Source organism: Lissotriton vulgaris, chromosome 7 (assembly GCF_964263255.1).
Source record: "Lissotriton vulgaris chromosome 7, aLisVul1.2, whole genome shotgun sequence".
In the NCBI taxonomy this organism is placed as follows: domain Eukaryota; kingdom Metazoa; phylum Chordata; class Amphibia; order Caudata; family Salamandridae; genus Lissotriton; species Lissotriton vulgaris.
The window spans coordinates 985,314,557-985,336,824 of NC_141695.1; positions in this window are offsets into that span (position 1 = coordinate 985,314,557).

The following is a 22,268-nucleotide window of genomic DNA, read 5'->3' on the forward strand; positions in this document are numbered from 1 at the left end:
TTCTGTGGAGTGAAACTCAGTGAGTTCTACCCACTGCTATTTGTACCCATAACACTACTTTAACACTAGCATTTTAAGTGCAATTCTGAGATTTTTATATAAACATGCAGTATATGTTATAATCAAATCTGACCAAACCTTCACTTTCTTGTTAATGAGAGAGACATTTAGAGAGAAAAAAACTGAAAAAGAGTGTGTGTGCGTGTGTGTCTATTAGTAGAGCAGACATTCACTCAAAAAAAATGTCTTGGCACTGCGACTAGCCAGCAACAAGCCTCTCAAAGCATTTTCATCATCAAATAGCAATAACATGGGTCTTCAAAGCTTTCCAAATTAAAGAATTCTCCTGCAATTGTCAAAAGGGTTTGGGTAAATTGTTCCAGGTGCTCGTTCCGACACAACAGCTTGCCCCAAGGCAATTGGAAATGGAGAGCCATATCAGAACAAAGTCATTTACTGAATTGGTGTTTTATGAATTTAACTGCAAAGCTTGAATATTTTAATATACTTTCTGAATCAAGTAAAGTGGTTTAAAAAAGAATGTTTTTGAGTGGGAGCCATGGCAAAGAACAGGCAGGCTTAACTTAAGGAAAAGTGTTTCACATATTTATCAGTAATAAACAATAAAGAGTAAAAACACACCATAAGGTAAAAAACCCAGAATTTATTTTTAAAAATACAAACAAATTTAAAATGAAAAATGACACCGAAACAACAAAAACTGAATTGGGTGAACCATAGATGTCAATTTTAAATGTTTTAGGGTAAAAAACAGTAAGAAAAAGAAAAGCACCAATCATATGTTACTTCTCATGGTTTAATGGGACCTAGGTGCGATTTCAGACCAACCGCAATAGAGTGCAGGTTGGGTACACCGAAGGAATCGTCCTGGTGATAGATTTCAGTCTCTGACTCCATCTCTGATATGGAAGTTGAAATCCTCCAGTGAGGCAAGGTTGCAGGCTGTATCCACTGAAGGGCTCTTACATTTTGATAACTGATTGATGTTGTCCTGAAGAAGCAGTTAATTTTACCAGCAAAAGCTCTGAATTGGAAGATTCAAATTTCATGGCCATCAAAGTTTTCTCCTTGGGTAACACTTTTTGAGATTTTGTCCACTCAAGATTTCTATCTTTGGACTTAGTTTCCTTTTTAGAGCTCTGAATTCTCCGGCCTGGCCGCTTTGACAATATCCTCTTGAAACTGAACTCCTATGCTTCATGGTCCTGCTGAAGTTTCACGGCCTTGGAAGTCCCGACCTTTCAGACTTCTATTTATCTCTCTATGGCTCCCTGGACCTCAGGGACAGCAATTAGAGTCCAGAGGCTTCCAGTAGAGTCCAGTCCTGGTCTGGTTGCTAGTAGTCTTCGGGTTACTCCAGGACAAAGGCTTTTTGCCACTTTTTGGGTCACTCTAACTGCCCTGTAGGTCAGCCAACTGACCATTGGAATCCAGTTCTAAAAGCTATGAAATCTATGTATACGTCCCCCAAAGCCAAATTACAAATTATGGGTTCCGAATCTGCTCAGATTAATATATCGCGGGGTACTAGATAGGGCTGCCCTTGTTCCCCACTATTATTTGCGCTTTATATTAATCCACTTATATTAAAACTCTTAGAGCATACACTTATTACCCCCATCCTGAGCCACTCATTTGAGACCAAAGTATTAGCCTACGCGGACGATATCACGGTCATCACCGCTGATCCAGTAGTGGCCATGCGCGAAATCGAAGAATTAACTCTGGAGTTTGGCTTATACTCGGGCTACTTCCTGAATAGGGGAAAGACTATTATACTGGCTACAACCAATACAGTGTGTAGGGATCAAAGAAGGAGTCATAAAGCCACCTATTTGGGAGTCACTTTAAACCCTGATACCAAGCATATCGTAGTTCTGAACTATGACCCTCTCATTGCCAAGATTAAACAGGACCTAGATCGGGTCAATAATTTACATCTCACGATCATTGGAAGAGCTAACTTTCTCAAAATGAATGTTTTACCCAGATGTCTATATCTTTTTCGTGCAATACCGTTAGTAGTAGAGTCAAGGATATTAAAAACACTCGACTCACTTATGTCGAAATTTTTATGGCAACACGGAAAGATTAGGAGATCGCATAAACTGCTCTCCCTCCCTGTAGAAAGAGGGGGACTTGCTGTTCCAAACTGTACCCTGTACCACTGGGCTTCAATCCTAAATCTCTCAACTCCTATGTTTTGTAATAGCAATGGAACTACACATGTTGATATTGACTACATTCCTTCAATATATGAGCTGGTTCTCGGTAAAGAAGCAAAGGGGCTCTTCCTCCAGGTAATTGACACTAAGCATATGAAAAAGAAATACAAGGTGGAAATTATGTTAAGCGCTTGGAAAGTCTGGGAAAAGGTTGTTAAACTCATACAACTTAAGAAACTTAACAGTTATACGCTATTATGGAAACATAGTACTCTTTGTGCACAATCCTATGATGTGATAGCAAGAAAATGGGAAAGGATTGGTATAACTACAATTAGCGACTTCTTGATTAAGGATTTTGAAACCACTTTTAACGACCTGAAACAGATATACCAACTCTCAAATGGTGACTACATTAAGTTCGCACAGGTAATAGAGTATTTAAGAGCAAAACGTCCCTCTATTTATTTGGGGAGAGTAGAGATAATTGAAGCCCTTAACAATACAAACACTAGAATAGGAGCACTTTATAGGTTACTCCTAATTAATATGTCGGATGACCTGGAGAAAACAGAATCTAGCTGGGCTACAAAATTAAACAATCCTGACGTAGATATTGATAGGGTAATTGAGATGAGCCAACTTTTGATTATTGCCAGTAACTTAAAAGCCCAAATATACAAAACAGTCTTCAATCTCTATTATACACCCGCCAAGCTGTTTCTATGGGGGAAAAGGGAGAATGACATCTGCCCAAGATGCTCGAAAGGTCCTGCCACCCTGATACACATGTTTAGTAGCTGTCCTTCACTTGTGTTAATTAAGAACATGCTCTTGAATTTCTGGGAAGAGCTTTTTGGGCACAGGGTACCAGATTCAGATACACTCTTTGTCTTAGGATTCGATACTACTCTAAAATTGACTAAAACAGAGCAAAAAATACTATATATTGGTACCGCTGCCTTTAGAATCATTCTGGCAGCTCGCTGGAAGGAGCAAGAATCTCCTAGTTTTCAGATGTGGCTCTCCTGTTTTCTGGCAATCTATAGCATAGAGACAGCTATATATACTACAAGGGGAAAGAGAGCAAGGAAACATGGAGAGTCACTCTGGCTTCCTATAACTAATTGGAAATCTAAACATAATCCTATGACTATATAAAGCTCTTAGATCGCTCCATTCCAGCTGCTGGCTCTGATGCTTTTTGATGTATTTCTGTTATTTCTTTTCCTTTTAATGAATTTGGAATGTCTTACTTTATATGATGTATTGTATAGATTCTGGCTGGCTCTGCCTGTATTGGGTTCGTAATATTAATAATTAAAAAAAAGGAATCCAATTCTCAGACTTTGTTACAAGCATGAGCAGGTCCTCAGGTATTCACACAGGTCACAGATCAGAGGTCCAGTCTTCTTCTTTTCTTTCACAGATCCAGATGTGTTTTGATGAGCTGTGAGCCCAATATAAAAATAAAATTACTACTAATGGTAACAATCAGAAACATAATACATATTTTAAGAAATGATTTATTAATGTAATGTAATGTGTATTTTATTTAATCATGATTAAACACAATGTACCATTAAGAACAATTGTAACTACATAATATGCAAAAAAAATATTAAATCAATATTTTACACTTCGATAAAAAATTGCTTAACTGCTCTCATTATTTCCTACTTTGATATTTTTGTAGTCACATTATTTTGACCTCGATAAGAAAAAAGATCAATATTCTGTCAAGGTTACAAGCACTCTTACCTGTGAGTTGCTTGTAGATGATTTCGCAGAGACGTTATGGACCAACTTCCCAGAATTCTAGGCAACACCTAGTGATTGATTTGAACACCTAGGTAATTAAATAGAAAAAAGGGAGGAAGGCCGGATAGTGGACGCTACCAGTTCCTGGGTTGTCGACCTGCGAGGCAACAAAGAAACTTTTGTAACTATTGTAACTATTATCCCTTTGAATTCACTCTAATTATTTGCATACATTCCTATTGCTCTCTTTCTTTAATTTCTAAAGCCTACCTGCGACTTTAAGAATTTAAGCGTCGCGTCCGTGTTGTCGTCGTGGAGAGTTGTGGATGTGTAAGTCGTTGAGAGGGTAGGAACCAGAAAGATGATGTCAAGGTCTTTCTCCTAAAATGAATAATTGCAGTAAAGAAAATAAGTTACTCCCTTTTCTTTCATTGTGTTATCAAAGAAACATTTCTCAAATGCTTGTACATATCACTTACACATTATTTTCTGCTAGGCCTTCTCTTGACTTCACAACCTAAAAGAATCAACCTTAAACAAGACACTATTGACACAAAATTCTCTAAAGCTCGATAATTGTCCTCTAAGTTTGGGTACTTTGATTCCTTCTCAAAGCACTCTCCAGGAAAAACAAATTGTCTCTTAACAGATACTCAGAATTGTCTCTTAACAGATACTCAGAATTGTCTCTTAACAGATACACGGAATTGTTCTCAAAAAATCCTTCCAGGTAAGTTTTTAGTCTTTCTATATTCTGTTGCTTGTGTGCGTTGGGCGCCTTAAATTAAACCACAAAAAAGATGTCACTTAGCTTTGTTTTCTTTCTTCTTTTCTTGCAGAATCGGGCGCTGAAGGTTTAGCAGCAAGAAGCAGCTTCTCGACGGACTCCAGGCGATGGTCGGCGTTCGAGGTCCCAAGGCGCTCCAGGATGTGCTCTTCTAGTGTGCGGCAGGAGGCGAAGCGTCGAGAAGCCTTGGGTGTGGCCTTTTATAGGCAAGCCACACCCCTAGAGATGTTGACGCATTACGCACCGTTTGGCAGCGTGCGTATGCGTCCCAGGGAGTTTCCTTTCCCTGTCCTTGGCCGGCTGCATGGTCCATGATCCTGCAACTTAACCACTTAGTCCCAGGTTATAAACTTACGCTTACATTTCACTGATAACAACGTTTTGGCTGAATTATTCTAGGAGGCAAAAACATAATATTCGACAAGTTATTTCAAGGATTAACAAACATACATTTTCTAACCCTGAAGAATCATGTTATTAACACCAAGAGCAATCTTTTAGAATTATGTTATTAACACTAAAGAGCAATATTGCACACATTCATTATTTGGCGTGCTGGGTGCACGGGACAGGGGTGGGTTTTCTGCGGGAAAAGTAACTGCTCATTATGGAGCAGAAAGCAGTCTGCGTTTAAGACTGTAAATTATGACAGTACTCCCCTCTCAAGAGCCCTCCCAAGATCTGAGGTACAGGTCTGGGCTTGTGTGGATTTCGGAGGTGAAAACTATTCAAAAGACGAGGGGAATTTTGTAAATTTGAGAGAGGTTCCCATGTCCGTTCCTCTGGACCGTAGCCCTTCCAATGAATTAAATAAAATAATTTTCCTCGAATTCTTTTGGAATCAAGGATTTTTTGAACTTCGAATTCAGAAACTCCGTCTACCTGTAGGGCTACTGGCTTCTCTTTAAATCTAGTCATAGGATCACAAGGTTTTACCAAAGATACATGAAATACTGGGTGAAATGTATACCTGGTTGGCAAAGTTAGTTTTACACTAACAGGATTTATCAGTTTTTCTATAGGAAATGGTCCAATTTAGGGCAGAATTTCTTACAAGTTTTTATTTTCAAGTTTTTTGTGGACAACCACACTTTATCTCCTATGGAGTATGTAGGTGGTGATTTTCTGTGAAGGTCCGACTGATTTTTTTGTCTTTCTTTTGCTTGTGCTAAATTATATTGAGCCTGATCTTGAACGTGGATTAAATTTTTAATATGATCTTCCAAAGATGGTATTTCAGATGGGATTTGTATGGCACTTGGAATATGTTTAGGATGAAATCCATAAGTACAGAAGAAGTGAGATAGAGTAGTCGAGGAATTATCCATGTTATTATAGGCGAATTCCAAGACCCATAAGATATCTGACCATTCTTTTTCATTGTCAACTAAAGCACATCTTAAGAACTGTTCTATAGTCTGATTAGTTCTCTCGGTTAAACCATCCGTTTGAGGGTGATAACCGGAAGAGGTGCGAATGTCCATATCTAAAACATTTCCTAAATTTTGCCAGAAGTGAGAAATGAATTGAGGTCCCCTATCAGAAATTATTACTGATGGAATGCCATGCAAACAAATGATTTCCATAGAGAATATCTGAGTTAACTCCTTGGCTGAAGGTATTTTTCTTAGCGGAATAAAATGAGCCATTCGAGAAAAATGGTCAACCACTGTTAGAATTGTATTGAAACCTTCCTTAGTTCTAGGGAGCTCAACTATGAAGTCAAGGGACACTGTGTGCCAAGGCTGAGGTGGAATTGGGAGTGGAAGTAGAAGACCACTGGGAGATTGATGTAGTGTTTTATTCTGAGAGCATACTTCGCAAGTCTCAATGTAAGTTTTAACAGCATTTAGCAAAGAGGGCCACCAAAATCTTTTTATTGATTGACTAGTCTTAGTTATTCCTGGATGTGCAGACATTAAAGTGTCATGATGAGATTGTATTACCCTTCTTTGGAGTTCTGGGATGGGTACAAACATCTGTTCATTCATATACAGTAAGTCATCTTTCCTGTGCAACAAAGGATATAAATTATGCCATTCTTCCATTGTTTTTTCTTTCATCTCTTTTTTAATGTTCTCTATCACATCCGTAAGGATTACTCCTACTTTAAAGCAGTGATCAGACAATACCGGTTGAATTGTTTCTGGAGTACTATTTTTTTCAGTTACAAATCCCAAGCGAGATAAAGCATCTGCTTTTAAATTTTCTTTCCCAGGACGATAAGTGATTATGAAATTGTAGTCATTAAAAAACAACGTCCATCGTAATTGTCTGGCTGTGAGAGCTTTTACAGAACGTAAAAATTGTAAATTCCTATGATCTGTATAAATCGTTATAGGATGCCTTGCTCCTAACAAATAATGACGCCATTCTTCGAAAACTGCTTTTATGGCTAACAATTCCTTGTCAGCAATTGCATAATTCTGTTCTGTAGGAGTGAGTTTTCGGCAGTAATACGCAATTGGATGCATCTGACCAGTTTCTTTATCTCTTTGAGATAAAATTCCTCCAACAGCAAGCTGAGAGGCATCTGCTTCTACAATGAAAGGATGAGAAGTGTCTGGATGCATCAATACAGGTGCTGTAGTAAACTGTCTCTTAAGTATTTGAAAGGCTTCTTCAGCATCTTTATTCCATTCAAATTTTATGTTCTTCTTTAACAGTTTAGTTATTGGGGTAATTATGTGTGAGAAGTTACAAATAAAACGTCTATAAAAATTAGCAAACCCCAAAAAACTTTGAATTTGTTTTACTGAGGAGGGACTTGGCCAATCAAGAACTGCTTGAATCTTCTTTGGATCCATCTCGATACCTTTTGGACTTAAGACATACCCTAAAAACTCTACTTTGGTGGTATGAAAGATACTTTTTCCAATTTTATATACAAGGAATTGTCAAGAAGTTTTCGAAGGATAGCTCTTACTTGTTTTACATGCTCGATGGTGTCTCTGGAATAGATGAGAATATCATCAATGTATACAATGCAGCAAATATCCAGGAATTCTCTCAAAACCTCATTTATAAAAAATTGGAATGCTGCAGGAGCATTGCAGAGTCCGAATGGCATTACTTGATATTCGTATAAACCAAATTTCGTTCGAAAGGCTGTTTTCCATTCGTCTCCACTTCGAACTCTCACCAAATGGTAAGCTCCTCGTAAGTCCAATTTTGTATAAATGGTGGCATCCTTTAACTGATCTATCAAAGTCGGAATCAAAGGAAGTGGATATCTGTTTTTAATGGTAATATTGTTCAAGGATCGATAGTCGATACAAGGACGCAACTCACCTCCCTTTTTGGAATAAAAAAGAGAGGGGAGGATACAGGTGATTTAGAATGTCGAATGAAACCGTTGGCCAAATACTCATCTAGATATTCCCTCAAGTGTTCGTTCTCCTTCTCTGTGAGGGCATATATCCGACTGCATGGTAGGGTGGCCCCCGGTACAAGATCTATTCGACAGTCGAAGTCTCTATGAGGTGGTAATGTGTTAGCTTTTTTTTTATCAAACACATCCTGAAGATCTGCATATTCTTCTGGAACTCCTTCCAGCACTAATACACATTTAGATTGTAAAGGGAAGTCATTTCCTTGAACTTGTAACTGTGAATCTGAAGATGGGAAACAAGAGGTTTGACAAAACTCTGAATCAAATAACACAGTTTTCTTTACCCAATCAATTTTTGGATTGTGTTTTACAAGCCAGGGTATACCTAAAATCAAGCGGAATTGAGGGGCATCTATAATGTCAAAAGTTATCTTTTCTTCATGTTTATTAGAACAAGTCATCAACAGTGTTTCTGTGTGAAATTGAATTAGTCCAGATGATAACTCTTTACCATCAACATCTTTAACTACCTCCGGGTGTTCTTTAGACTCAGTTTTAAAATCTAACTCTTTTAAAAAGCAAGTGTCAATAAAGTTGCCTGTGGCCCCTGAGTCTATTAATGCAAAAACAGTCCAAGCCTTTTCTTTTCCTGAAAAAGACTGTAAGGAAATCTTTATACTAAGATGATGAGACGTTATCTCAGGGGTTATGGAGGCCACGCTAGTTAACATACTTGACAATCTGACCTCTTGATTTGTCGAGTCAATTAGTTTTCCGACTGTTGTACCAATCCTACCTCGGAGCTTTTTCCTTTAAATGTTTTTGGACGAATTGGACATTCCTTAACAAAATGCCCTGCCTTCCCACAATAAAGACATTGATTCATTTTTCTTCTCTTATCTTTCTCTTCTTTAGTCAGAGGTCCTTTTATTGTTCCAATTTGCATAGGTTCTCCTAAATCTACCTTAGGAATAGGTTCTCCTTTTATGCTATTATTAGTTCTTTCCTTAAATGAAAACACCTTCAAATCAGCCTTTCCTTTTTCTCCTTTACGTTCTGACAAACGATGATTTAGTTTTACCACCAAATCTATAAAATCCTCGATATCTTTTGGTGGGTCTAAAATTTGTGTTACCATATCTTTAAGCTCGTCTTTTAGACCTTTATAAAAAAGAGACACTCTTTTTTCCTCGGGCCAGCGAGCTTCAATAACTAATCTGTTAAACTGGGATATGTAATGTAATAAGTCAGAAGATCCTTGTTTCAAATGTAGCAACTCATGGTCGGCAGACTGAACAAACACATGTTTATCAAACAGTTTTTTCATTGTGTTCTTAAAGCGTCTGAGATCATAAAGGATAGGGTCATCTCGTTCTACTATTGGTACTGACCACAGAGCTGCGTCTCCACCTAAGTAGGACAAAATGAAAGCTACCTTGGAGGAGTCATCAGGAAAGGCTGCTGGTTTAGCAACAAAATGAAGATGACATTGATTCAAGAAAATAGAAAACTTATTGCTATCTCCATAAAATCTTTCCGGTTGTGCTAAAGGTACAGGAACTGGTGTGACTACTTGAATTTGAGTTGTCGCTGCAGAGGGACTAGAACCAGAATGTAAGGTTTGAAACCCAGGCTGAAAAGTTGCCGGTTTCAGTACTGTTTTCTGAGTTGGAGAAAAGTTCCAAGTACTGGGACCAGATTGAATACTGTTTTGAATCTGAGTCAAATCTCTTCGAAGGGCAGTATTTTATGCTTGTATTGCGGTTAGAATATTTGCAATGTCTTGCAGAGAATTCGAGACGGAAGGATCCATAACGTCTGGGCGAAATAATAGTCGTGGGCTTCGCCTTCTGTTGCTTGCGTGCGTTGGGCGCCTTAAATTAAACCACAAAAAAGATTTCACTTAGCTTTGTTTTCTTTCTTCTTTTCTTGCAGAATCGGGCGATGAAGGTTTAGCAGCAAGAAGCAGCTTCCCGACGGACTCCAGGCGATGGTCGGCGTTCGAGGTCCCCAGGCGCTCCAGGATGTGCTCTTCCAGGGCGCGGCAGGAGGCGAAGCGTCGAGAAGTCTTGGGTGTGGCCTTTTATAGGCAAACCACACCCCTAGAGATGTTGACGCATTACGCACCGTTTGGCAGCGTGCGTATGCGTCCCAGGGAGTTTCCTTTCCCCGTCCTTAGCCGGCTGCATGGTCCATGATCCTGCAACTTAACCACTTAGTCCCAGGTTATAAACTTACGCTTACATTTCACTGATAACAACGTTTTGGCTGAATTATTCTAGGAGGCAAACACATAATATTCGACAAGTTATTTCAAGTATTAACAAATATACATTTTCTAACCCTGAAGAATCATGTTATTAACACCGAGAGCAATCTTTTAGAATCATGTTATTAACACTAAAGAGCAATATTGCACACATTCATTATTTGGCGTGCTGGGTGCACGGGACAGGGGTGGGTTTTCTGCGGGGAAAGTAACTGCTCATTATGGAGCAGAAAGCAGTCTGCGTTTAAGACTGTAAATTATGACAATATTCAGGAGTTGGCATTTAAGATAAGTACCTAACACATGTAGATCATGTTAGCAGAAACCTTTGGTCATGATTGTGAAATAACCATAGCTGGAGTTCCATTCCAGGATGTTTTAATTAAAAGATGGATTTTCATAGAACATTTGATCAAATTCGGAAAACTCCCTCACCATGGTGACTACATGAAGAATAGGGTGAAATGTTCTTCTCATGAAAGAGCTTTATCTTTTCAGGATGCATTAAGATTTCCCTTAGCCAATCTTTACCAACACATCCTTAATATAAGATTCACAAGGAGTTAGAATGATGAATTGCATATGAAGTATATCTAAAAAATTGCTTCTGATCAATTTGGCATATTGGTTGAACCAGACAGAATCCGAATGTAGGAGAGGGAAATGTTTGAATTTGCCCTCCAAATAGTGCACTGCTAGATCCAGATGCATATATGGGAGTGGAATAGAAAAAATATTGTATTCAGTGCAAAAAACAATTTTCATTGTCTTGTCACAAATTATGGGGCAGGTTTGTGGGGCACTCTTTGTACTGTGCATTCTCAAAATAGACAGAACATTACTCCTTTACAAAATGTAGGATTCCGGTAATAATTCATACCAGATCAACTGATTTGTTCATTATGAGAGGGCCTCAGTTTAGTTTATTGTCAAGTATAACTCCCAGAGAGAGATATGTTGGTACTCTATCACCAACATGATTTTACTGCATATATTTTTAGCCCAGTCCAATCCATAAATTCAAAATACTTGATCATCACATGCTGTAACCCGACTACAGTTCTAACATCAATACAGCATTGTCTGTGTAAAGCAGACAAGCAAGCTGTGGAGGATAGCCATTTGTGCACCTCTCAAGAGTGACGTTATCATTGCTGGCTGAATAATGAGATCTATCTAAAATGTACTTTATTGGTGGAAGTTTGGAAGAAAGCCTTTGATTTCTATATGTCTGAAGGAATGTAGTTGTCAGGTGAGTTTGCAAAAACAGGATCGAAGTTGACTTTCTATTTGGTTTACATAAACTTTAAGAGAGATTATGAGTTTGATTACCAGTTTGGCGGTCTTAACCGGGATGGTGCGGTCCACCTGGAACATTACAAACACAACAATGGGACCACCACATGATCTCCGCAACCGCTGGAGATCATGGATCAAACAGCAGTGGGTGGTGGTCAGAGGCCCTAATATGCTCTGCCGTGTCATGCAGGAACAGGCTTTGGGGTTCGCAGTGCGGGCCTTTTTAATAGGCATCACCATGGGAACACCAAATGAATCTGGCGGGTGGCTGGTGGTGGAGTTTGGCATTTTTGGAGCAGGGCTGTAATGGCAGCCCGCTCCATGACCACCAAACTCCTTTTCCGCCCTATGTAACATTTCGGAAACTGGACATGAAAGCACACTGAAAGTGTCGGGTTAATACTTTCTAAGCTGCAAGTGTGAAGTATTTGAATTACATATTTTAACAGCAAAATTGGCTAATCCATCATATACAAATGAGTGTTTTTAGATAGACAATTTTTTCTGTGGATTTTTCAGTGAGCTGGCTCAATCGTTTAATCTAATAAAATATGTGTTGTACAACTCTTTAACAAAGAGCGCATTCACAAAGGATCTAGAAGCATTCATCTCCTCTAAAATGAGTGAAGCAAATTGTCCAGCATGCTGACAATACACCTGATGCAGTATGATACATATAGGACGTTGCAAATTTACACTTTTCTTTCTCTACAGGAAAACATCTTTCTCTAATACCATCACACTCACATTCCCACCTACTTCTCATAATATCCCAAAGTCTTTTAGTATTTTGGTATAGTATATTTCCACCCAGGAAAATCCATCAAGCAAGCTTATCCTGGGGCTGGCTTTAGCATTGGTGGTGCATGGTGCAACAATATTTTTGGGTGCCCACACTTCCCCATGAACTCCTCCTCTGATTACCTCTTTATCACCTGGCAGAGCCCCTCACCGTTGATATATAAACTCAGAAGCCTTGGTTCTTTGTTCATCATTACCATTACCTTATTATCATTCTCATATTCATATCTATAGTTGGTTGCCTTAAACATGTAAAATAAGTGCCCCTCATCTCTCCATAGCCCCTCTCTCACATACATTTCATTTATTGTAAAGTTCTTGTACAGGCTGGCTTTTCAACTCCACCCAACTATCCACATACAATACAGATCTGTTCTTTGCAGCAAGCATAATAATCATCTGAATTAGTTTATGGCTAGTCAAAACTGCCACTAGACAAAACTCTGATCTCTCTAGCAGTAACATTAATCACAAGAGTTATCTTAACATTCAAGGTTGCTGCTTGAATGCTGTATGCACAAGGGGCTTTTAAATTTCAAGTTAATGCTAAACACAGCGCATCCCCTGAGGTCATTACCCCTGCTCCAGGCCAGCACCCTAAAGTCGGCCATGGTCAGCATTGACCTGAGACATTTCAATCAATTTAATTTAACCAGAAGGATAAGCTTAATTATTATTCCTGCCTGGTGCCAAACCTATTAAAAGAATAAAGAAAACAATAATCTGTAAACTATGTAGTTTTAGTGTCTTTATTCAACAACCAAACCATGTATATTTAAAAGAGCCCAGTTCCATGGCATTTTACAATGATTAAAAGAAATCCAAATGCCCTGTTTTCTGATGCATTGCCTTACTATTTCACTGGAACTCACAGACACACATAAAGCATGACATATTAGGCTGGAATTTAATTATTGGCCCTATCGATGACAAATCATTGACAAGCCTTCATTCTTGGGGTGGGTAGTATCTTCTTCCTTTTTAGGTCTTACCTAGGCAGCACAAGTACTTTCTGTTCAAGACATGCTGTACCTACTCTGTGGGCTTATAGTCCACCTATCGATTTTACATGGTTGCTTTGTGTGTCCTTCACACAGGTCAATGTAGGTTATATGTCCCTCCTTTTTGTGTTTTGACCCCTCCCATGGAGCATTTTTACTTGTAGTCTTGCCCTTTTGTGCTTGTCAGTTTGTGTGTAAAGGCACTATTTTTTATTTGGGTTCTGCCCATGTTTTCGAAATGTCGGTTCACCCGATAGGAGTTTTGTTTGCCATACTGCTATCAGCATTCCACATTTGTCATTATGTTTTCGGGTTTGCCATTGTTTTATTTTGTTTGCAAATAAATGTTAGATCTATCATCATTGGCCTGGGTTTCCCCTGTGTGTTGGACTTCGTTTTACTGGTCTAGATGCTTTGGGCACTTTACCACTGCTCTTAAGTGCCAAAGTGCAAGTGCTCCCTTTGTCAATTGTTGCTATGAAAGGGTGACTCCATGATTGGCATATTTGATTCACTAGTCAGTCCCTAGTACAGTGCACTGTGTGTGCCTAGGGTCTGTACATCAAATGCTGCTAGTGGGCTTGCAGCACTGATTGTGCCACCCACATAAGTAGCCTGTAGATTTAACTCGGACCTGCCACTGCACAGTCTGCATACAGTTTGGTACTGCCATGTCCAACTGTCAAGTGTACCCACTTGCCAGGCCCTGACCTTCTCTTTTCCTACTTTAGTCACCCCTAAGGTAAGCCCAAGGTACCCCTGTGGGTAGGGTGCAGTGTTCTTGGAAGGTAAGGTAGGACATACCCTGATGTGTGTGGCATATCCTGATAGTGAAATACAGCCAATTTTGTTTTTCACTATTGTAAGGCTATCTGTCCCCATAGGATATAATGGGGGAGTTTCCTGAACCCTCTGCTTGCGGAAGATCTCCAAGGGCTTGAAAGAAAAGCTTGCCTCATGTTCTGAAGTCTCAGGGACACAAATATTTCACCACCAACTCCCCTGTACTTCGTTGCTGGGAGTTCTGACCTGCTAAGAGGTGCTTGCTGCTCTTTTGAACCTCTGGAGGCTGTTTGCCGCTGGGAGCTGGAAAAGTAATGCAACTTCAGAAAGCGTGACACATCCATACCTGTTTCCGATGCATCACTGAAGAAACTGATGCAGCTCCTGCTCGAGAAATCGCTGTACATCGCATCGAGTGCACTGATCTATGAAGGCCAAGATCATCCACACCTTTTCTGACACAGGCCCAGCTGTGCAGCTGCAAGAACCAACGCATCATGGGACCTCCGCTGAAGAAATCAACGCAAGTGCTGTTGCCGCTACCACATCAAGAACCAACGCATCTCCGATCCTCAAGCACTGCATCTTGACACCACACTGGCAAGGACACAGGGGTCGCAGTAAGAAACCAAAGCATCACCTACCTGCACAGTAAGAAACCAACGCCTCACCTTCACTGAAGAAAGGAACCAACGCATCACCTTCCCTGAGCATAAAGAACCAACGCATCACCTTCCTTGCAACTGTTTTTGTTTCTGTGCGCAACTCATCCAAGGTACTTTGTGTTGAAAGTGTTGCATCTGCAATTTGCTTTGAACAGAACTATTTCTACTATTTTAAAGTTATTTTTGTATTACTGTTCTGTTGATTTTTGTCATTTGGTCTTGTTATGGTATAGATGAAGATTACTTTTTTTTCTAAAGTGGTTCGGTGTAAATTTGTAGTATTTTCAGTGTTTTACTTTATGTGTTCACAAATCCTTTACAAACTGCCTCTGAGATAAGCCTGCCTGCTCATGCCAAGCTACCAAGGGAGTAAGCAAGGGTTATTTTTAGAAGTTTATCCCCCTTGCCCTGACTTGAAGAAGGGTCCCTACTTGGACAAAGATACCTACCTATGCCAACTAGAGACCCCCCTTTCTAACATTGGTGGTCAGCGGTGAGGATCTGGTGTGTCTTACATGAAGTGATTGATGTACACTACTAGTATGGTGCAGACCATTCAACAACCACATATAATTGGTGGAACTTTTTCCTTGGAATTTTTTGCAACTTGAGAACTGCCAATTATTGCCATGAGTGAACCCGCATCACTTGCGTCTGTGGAAATTGAATTGGTAGAGAATAAGGTTGAAACCTACACTGTGCCACAATTGAAACCTGTCTGTAAAAAAATGTAAATCTCAGTAAGAAGCCTCACCAGAAAGGAGGAATACCAAAAGACGCCGAGGCTAGGGATGGAATCAAAGAATGCCATTGAGGATATCGAGGAGCCTATGGGGAAGGGAGAGAATTTAGTTGAGCAGCAGGATGGGCTATTGGGCCTGCCTGGAGGAAAGTTACAATCTGGGGGAGCAGAAGTGTGTCCTCAAAGGGTTTGTCTCCAGAGGAGTTGGAAGAGAGGAAGAGAAGCAGTGTGCATGAGCTGCAGCTTACAAACCTCAGGCCGGGGAAGAGGTGTGACATGGAGAGTAAGAAATTGGAGTTAGAGAAGCATAAACTGGCCATGGAAGAAACGAGTATGCTTTTAGAGCAAGAGAGAAGTTTTAAAGAACTGGACATACAGGGCAAGCGTGTGGCACCCTGTTTCTAATTGTGGTAGTTTGTTGCCAGTGCCTGGAGAAGGGAAGGTATACATCCTTAGGAAGTGATTAAGGAATTGTAAATAAAGATGATATTGGGAGTGGTTCATTGCATATGAGCTAGCAATGAGGTCCCAGAGACTGGGGAGCAGGGTTGAGGAGCCACGTCATGACAGAAGGGAGGGACACCTTGTTAGCCTTACCAATCAAGGAGAAAATGTCTTATGCCCACTTGAAGGAAGCCTTAATCAAGAAGTATGGTTTGACCCCAGAACTGTACAGGCAGAAGTTGAAGGCCTGTAAGAAGCTCGAGTCAAGGTGGAGTATGTGTCCTATTTTTGCATAGTACTGGATGGTTGTTTGAAGGGTAGCCAGGTAAATGTTTTCAGGGGTTCTACGATTTGGTTGCATGGGAGCACTTGTCTGGTAGTTGTTTTCCAGTAAGCTGACTGACCCTAGGAAGCTCACTGTGGAGGTGGACCACTGGGTCAGTACCAGGGTCTACAAAGGTTATGTGGGTGACTCTGCCAAAGATGGGCAGAGTCCCGAGCAGAAGAGTGGGGGGGGACAAGGGTAAACAGAAGGAGTTCCAAAAAGTGCCCCAAAGTAATTCCCATGGGAACCAAGATAAGGGTTCCCTGCCACCCAATGAGAAGAAGCAAGGGGTCCAGGGAGGTAAGCCTACCCAGAATGGCCCCAGGGCATGTTATGCTTGTGGTCAGGTGTCCCAAGAAAGTCATACTGCACCCACAGTGCTCTTCCCTGTGAGCTGGCTAGTGTAGCCTTGGGGGAGGTGTTGGGTTCCCAGGAGGGGTATGCGGGCCTATAGAAATTAACCTGGTCTCTTTAAGAGACAGTAAGATGGTCCCAAGAGCTCATCTGCCTAAAAAATACATGCAGCAGGTGACCATCAATGGCCATAGTGTGGAAGCTCTGAGAGACACTGGAGCCAGTGTGACATCTGTCAGTTGTCAGCTAGTGGCTAACGAGCATGTGGTCCCCAACACTTTCCATCTAGTAGTTGCAGCTGACAACTCGGAGTGCTTTTGCAATGTGGCACAGGTTCCCTTTGAGTGGGGTTTCTCGGGTACCTTGAAATTAGCTTTGAGGCCAGTCAGGCCTGTGGACTGTGTTATAGGTAATGATTTGGAGAGTTCCAAAAAAGTTGGAGCTTAAGTCTAATTTGGAGATGTTGGGTCTGCCTGAGTGGGCATCTGTGATCACTCAGTCTATGGCAGCCAGTAAGGGCATTCAAGAGAACCTCGAGCCTGAAACAGTGGCCCAAGTGCCTGCCAGAAAGAGAAGAGGTAGGGGGCTTGGGAAACCAGCCCCTGAAGTTCCCATGGTCCAGGAGGAATCAAACCTTGAGGGGGATCCCCTGGAGCCTATAGGGGAGCAAGTGGCCAAATTGGGAAACCTGCATGAGCTAACCTATTGGCAGCAGGAAGGGGGACCCTCAAGTGAGGAATTCTACTAGGAGCAGCAGAAATGCCCTTCTCTTGGTGGTTTGGGGCAGCAGGCCACAAACCAGGCAGCAGGCGATAAGTCCCTGTTCAAGGAACTCAGTTGATCAGACTCTGTTCAAGGTATTCCTCCTCCTCTGGTCATACCTTACTGTCAATGCCTGTGAGAAAGCATTTTGGACATTTTGAACATTTTGCAATAACATTTGCATTCAATTGTGCCTCCTTGAATTGAACTTTGTGACTGAACTGAGCTTTGAAATCGCATTGCCATAAAACAGATTCAGTCAATTTATCCTGGATGTGATCATTAACAACGTTAACTGAACATTTATTAGAAAGAACTTAAGAGATTTTGGACAAAGTACTAAGAAGAGTACAGAGGCCAGAATCTGCTGAAAGAGTGTAAGGTTGCCATTTCGAAGAATACAGAGTAGTGTTAAGAATACAGAGTAGTGTTAAGGAAGTCTCTTGAAGGTCCTTTGTGCATATTTAGCTGAAAAGACACTTGAACTCTGATTGGCAGTTTACGCAGGTGGAAATCCACCAAAAAATTGTGCTGCTATCTTTCACTAAATGGTTAGTCTCAGAGAAACCATGTAGATTAGTACTAACACTAATAGATGGAGATGCTTGTGTGCAGGAGTTTTTATTGTTGTGACATTAGTATTGATTGCTTTTGCTTGTAAAGTGGACCTTACCTACACATTCTCATGTAAGGGAGTTTAGGTCTGCAAGCGCTTTCCAAATGCCATTCCTTACTGATAGTAGTTTACCTTCAATAGATGAGAAAGACTTACAAGTAGATGCATGTAGAGGAGACTATTCATGAAATGCTTATTCTAAATTGCTTTAAAAATATGTTGACGATATGTATGCTAGAGAATATTATGTGTGATTGCAATGGCCTACCTCTACTGCAAACGGTATTGCATATCATCATATCCATTTGACTTATGGTGTGTCGTGTAGTTTGTTGATGAGTCTTTTCTATGGAAAGGGGCATCTCAAAAATTATTATTTAAATTATGATTTAGTCATTTCAGAAATTATTTTCCTGAAATATTTGTATTGTCAACCTAATGCTAAAACTCTGGATATATTTACTAATTTTTTTAACACACTATAACATTAGATAGAGCTAATGCCCATACACACAAGTTAACTTGCATATTAACAGTTGTTGAAAAGAAATTTATAGACTCAATAAAAGGTAAGAGAATAATAATTATGGCTAGAGCAGGAATTCAGACGAATGCACCAACATAGGCTAAAGAAGAGTTTAAGCATAAGGTAGTTGGAAATGCAGCCACATTAGCATTAGATTGGCAACATTATGGGAAGCTGTATGTATATACACAAAAATCTTATTAAGATACTGAAACACACTATGTAGGAATCACTGTCCATCTCCGGTCTCAAGATTTCATCTGTATGCGTTGTGCAGACATTTTCCATTTGTTTGAATTTTGAATGTGCACACATATATTAAATGTGCACCATTGATTTAATAGTCTTACTTACCATTGCTAGGCGTGTATTTCTTTCTGCATGAAATGCCGTTTTTCATTTTCTGTTAGCGTGTTTTTCCTTGTAGATGTAATTCACATGGTTTGTTAATTTGAGACTAGATAAAACACTGTATTAGTTATACAGAGAGAGCCTGAGAATGAGACCTTGACAAAGAACACGGCGAGCCAGAGCGTTAACTGAAAGTGTCCGTTCCATTCAAAACTGTTGTAAGGGCTTTCAGTTGACAAAGGATAATATTGCTCTCTGTTCTCTGTTCGGTCTGGGAGACATTGACGATGTTTCGGCTTACAATGTGAGAATGGAAAGGGCAAGGGAGCCCCTGATGATGCGAGCAGTGGTGTGTTACTTTGGAGTTACTGGTGGGAATAACAGGAGTTCACATTATCTGAGGTTAAGCTACTTTTCCATTGGACTTTGAGAGGTGTAGATTTATATACTTTCCATTTGATTCGTTACTGAGTGTGGTTTAGTCCAACACTCATTTCCCTGACCAAATAAGACTCTTGACCAAACTTCTAAGATGTTGACGTCTTGTTTGCCTCCTTTTGGTACACCTAAAATTCTTTCAGAGGTTGGGTTTCCCCTGTTGTTATTCTGTGTCTTTACAGCATGGAACTAAGATTTGTTTATCTTGTCCTGACTGCTAACTTGTAATAACCCTTCTTAACTATAGTCACATATTTATGGCACTTATTGTGTAGCCAATGGGTTGCACTGTTAAGTAAATTGATTGCTTTAATGTTAACTCCCTTTATCTCTCAGTTGATGAAGAAAAGATCAATGGGATCACCAATGGTAAGATGGCTGGGCAAGTGCTGTATCAACTCTCTAGGGTCTTGATTAAAAGCAACCCTAATTTCTGCTTTTCAACATATTTTCTATATTTCTGTGTACTTGTTGATATGTTGTCTATTTTTTGTTACTATTTTCTAAAAACTTCACATGGAGATTTGCCAACTAGGTCCTGACCATGATGCACCTCAAGTAGGATCAACGACGTGTAATACCAATGGATCCTGACCCAGAGTAAGTAAAGCTACTTGCTAACCCTATGAACATTTAAATACAGAATTGGTCCAAAAACTAGGCAATAGCCCTGTGACATTAATCGCAAGCAATAACTCACACCCAATCACCAACCCCATCTGAGGATTGGGTGTAGGCCGGGCTCTCACTCCCCCCCTCCAATCAGGGTACCTCCCCTCTTTGTCTTTGTTGGTGACATAAGTCTGGAGTCATGATGGGTCATCATAATGTAATGATGAAGTATGCTGACAGGGTCAGTCTGATCCCATTCACTCATTGTCATGTACATGTATGTATAGTGTTAAAACTGGAGCGATGGAATATATTGCCTTCTTTGGCAAGTTAGGGGGAAGAGTAATCAGAGAACACGGGGAAACTGATGCGCACATTTAGAGATATACACCAGAACAACATAATGAGATGCATTGTTAATGATTTGAAATGTATGACACCTCAACAATTCCATAAAACTAGACAGGTGTTAGTCTACTTCTAAGGAAATTACATAAATGTAGGACTAGTACAAGAGACAAGAGATACACCCGACCCATTTGCTGGACACCAAGATCCATCCTAAATGGATTGGGCACAAATATATGGTATTCTACTCATCAAACGCCTGCACATTCTGGTGAAGCAATGGTGCCCCAGTTTGCCTATGCCACTAAATAGCAGATCTGGAAGGGCGATGTATAATACTGCATGCACTTATGCACAAACTTTCCACCACAGTTGCATGCATATATAGACCTATTCTGTGAGTTGTGACTTAAAATATAATATTTCAGCACAGCATGGATCATGTGGGGGGACTTTCATGTGAATCTAGATCCAAATGGCGGTAGATCCAGTGATAGCAGGAAACCCCCAGCCAACAAAGCAAATGTAGGAAACTATAACTGACAACATCCTGGTGGTTGTGTTGGAATCTAGAAATCAACATATGAGAGGGTACCTGAGCATTCAACTTCCAAAACGTATGGTCCACACTGGACAACTGTGTGTTGTTACAGAACAATTACAAAATGATGCCCCGATATGTCAGCCAAAATCCAGACAAAAATGGAATGAGGAGTATTAGATAATACTCACAGATGCACAGTGAAAGTACTGCAGCACTCAGACGTCAGAGCTTTTTCCAATCTATAATTTAAGACATATGCATTTCAAATGTGTACACAGTAACTAGTGCACACCTAATAAACTACACAAAATGGACTTACAGGAAAACCACATTCCATTGGGAAAGATCCAAGGCAGAGGAAGGGAGCTTCCTGCATCGAGCATTGTATTGCCTGGTGATACAGGAGTACTGGGGGTGGTGGACATATTATGTTTCTTCACATACCCTACTTCTGACATTGCTAGTCGGCATAAAAGACCTTGCCTTACCGCATAAGACATTGACTTCACTGCTCCTAGTGGAGCCCATCAGGTGGGGATGGAGAGCAGCGCCAAAAGAGCGATACTTCATGACATGGCATACAGCAATGAACAATTGACAACCTATTAATGCTACCTAAATAAAGACCCAGGTACATAAGGGCCCCAGTGAGGCAGTACGTCCTACAACATGCTAAACCAACCAAGTGTAAAAACAACATGAGCACAACAGCCAAATGTAACACAACATGCACTAGTGAGAATGACATGCACCAGAAAGTGTATTATTATTTGGGGTGTATGTTAGTACACAGCATGTAATAATGTCACTGTTCTTGTTATGTCCACAAAAGGTTTCAGTAATTTAAGCCTTAGCTCAGTCTCTGGTTGCTATGGCACAGAGCAGATCGGCTTAACTTAAGAAAAGTTGTAAAGCATTTAGAAGTTTCAATACAGTTCAAAAGTGAAAACACAACACCATAAAACTCCTACTCCAATTTATAAAACTAGAGAATAATCTAATAAACAACATGAAACCATAATGACAAAAATCCAATTAGTGGAACAAGAGATTTAAATCTTTTAAATAAAAATATTGCCAAAAAGCATTGAGTGCTATCTGTGGTCATCTAGTTACAATTCATCGGCACACGGTGAGATTTAATGCCGAACACAATGGAAAGGAGGTTGGTTATGGAAACCATTAGTTTTACTTTCTGACACATAAGTAAAAAATCCTCAGTGAGAAATTCGCCACAGGCTGTGTCTGAGAAAGGGTTCATGAGGTTGCATAGCAGTCGGATGAGGTCCCAGAGAAGCCATTGAATTTTGATTGAAAAGTTCC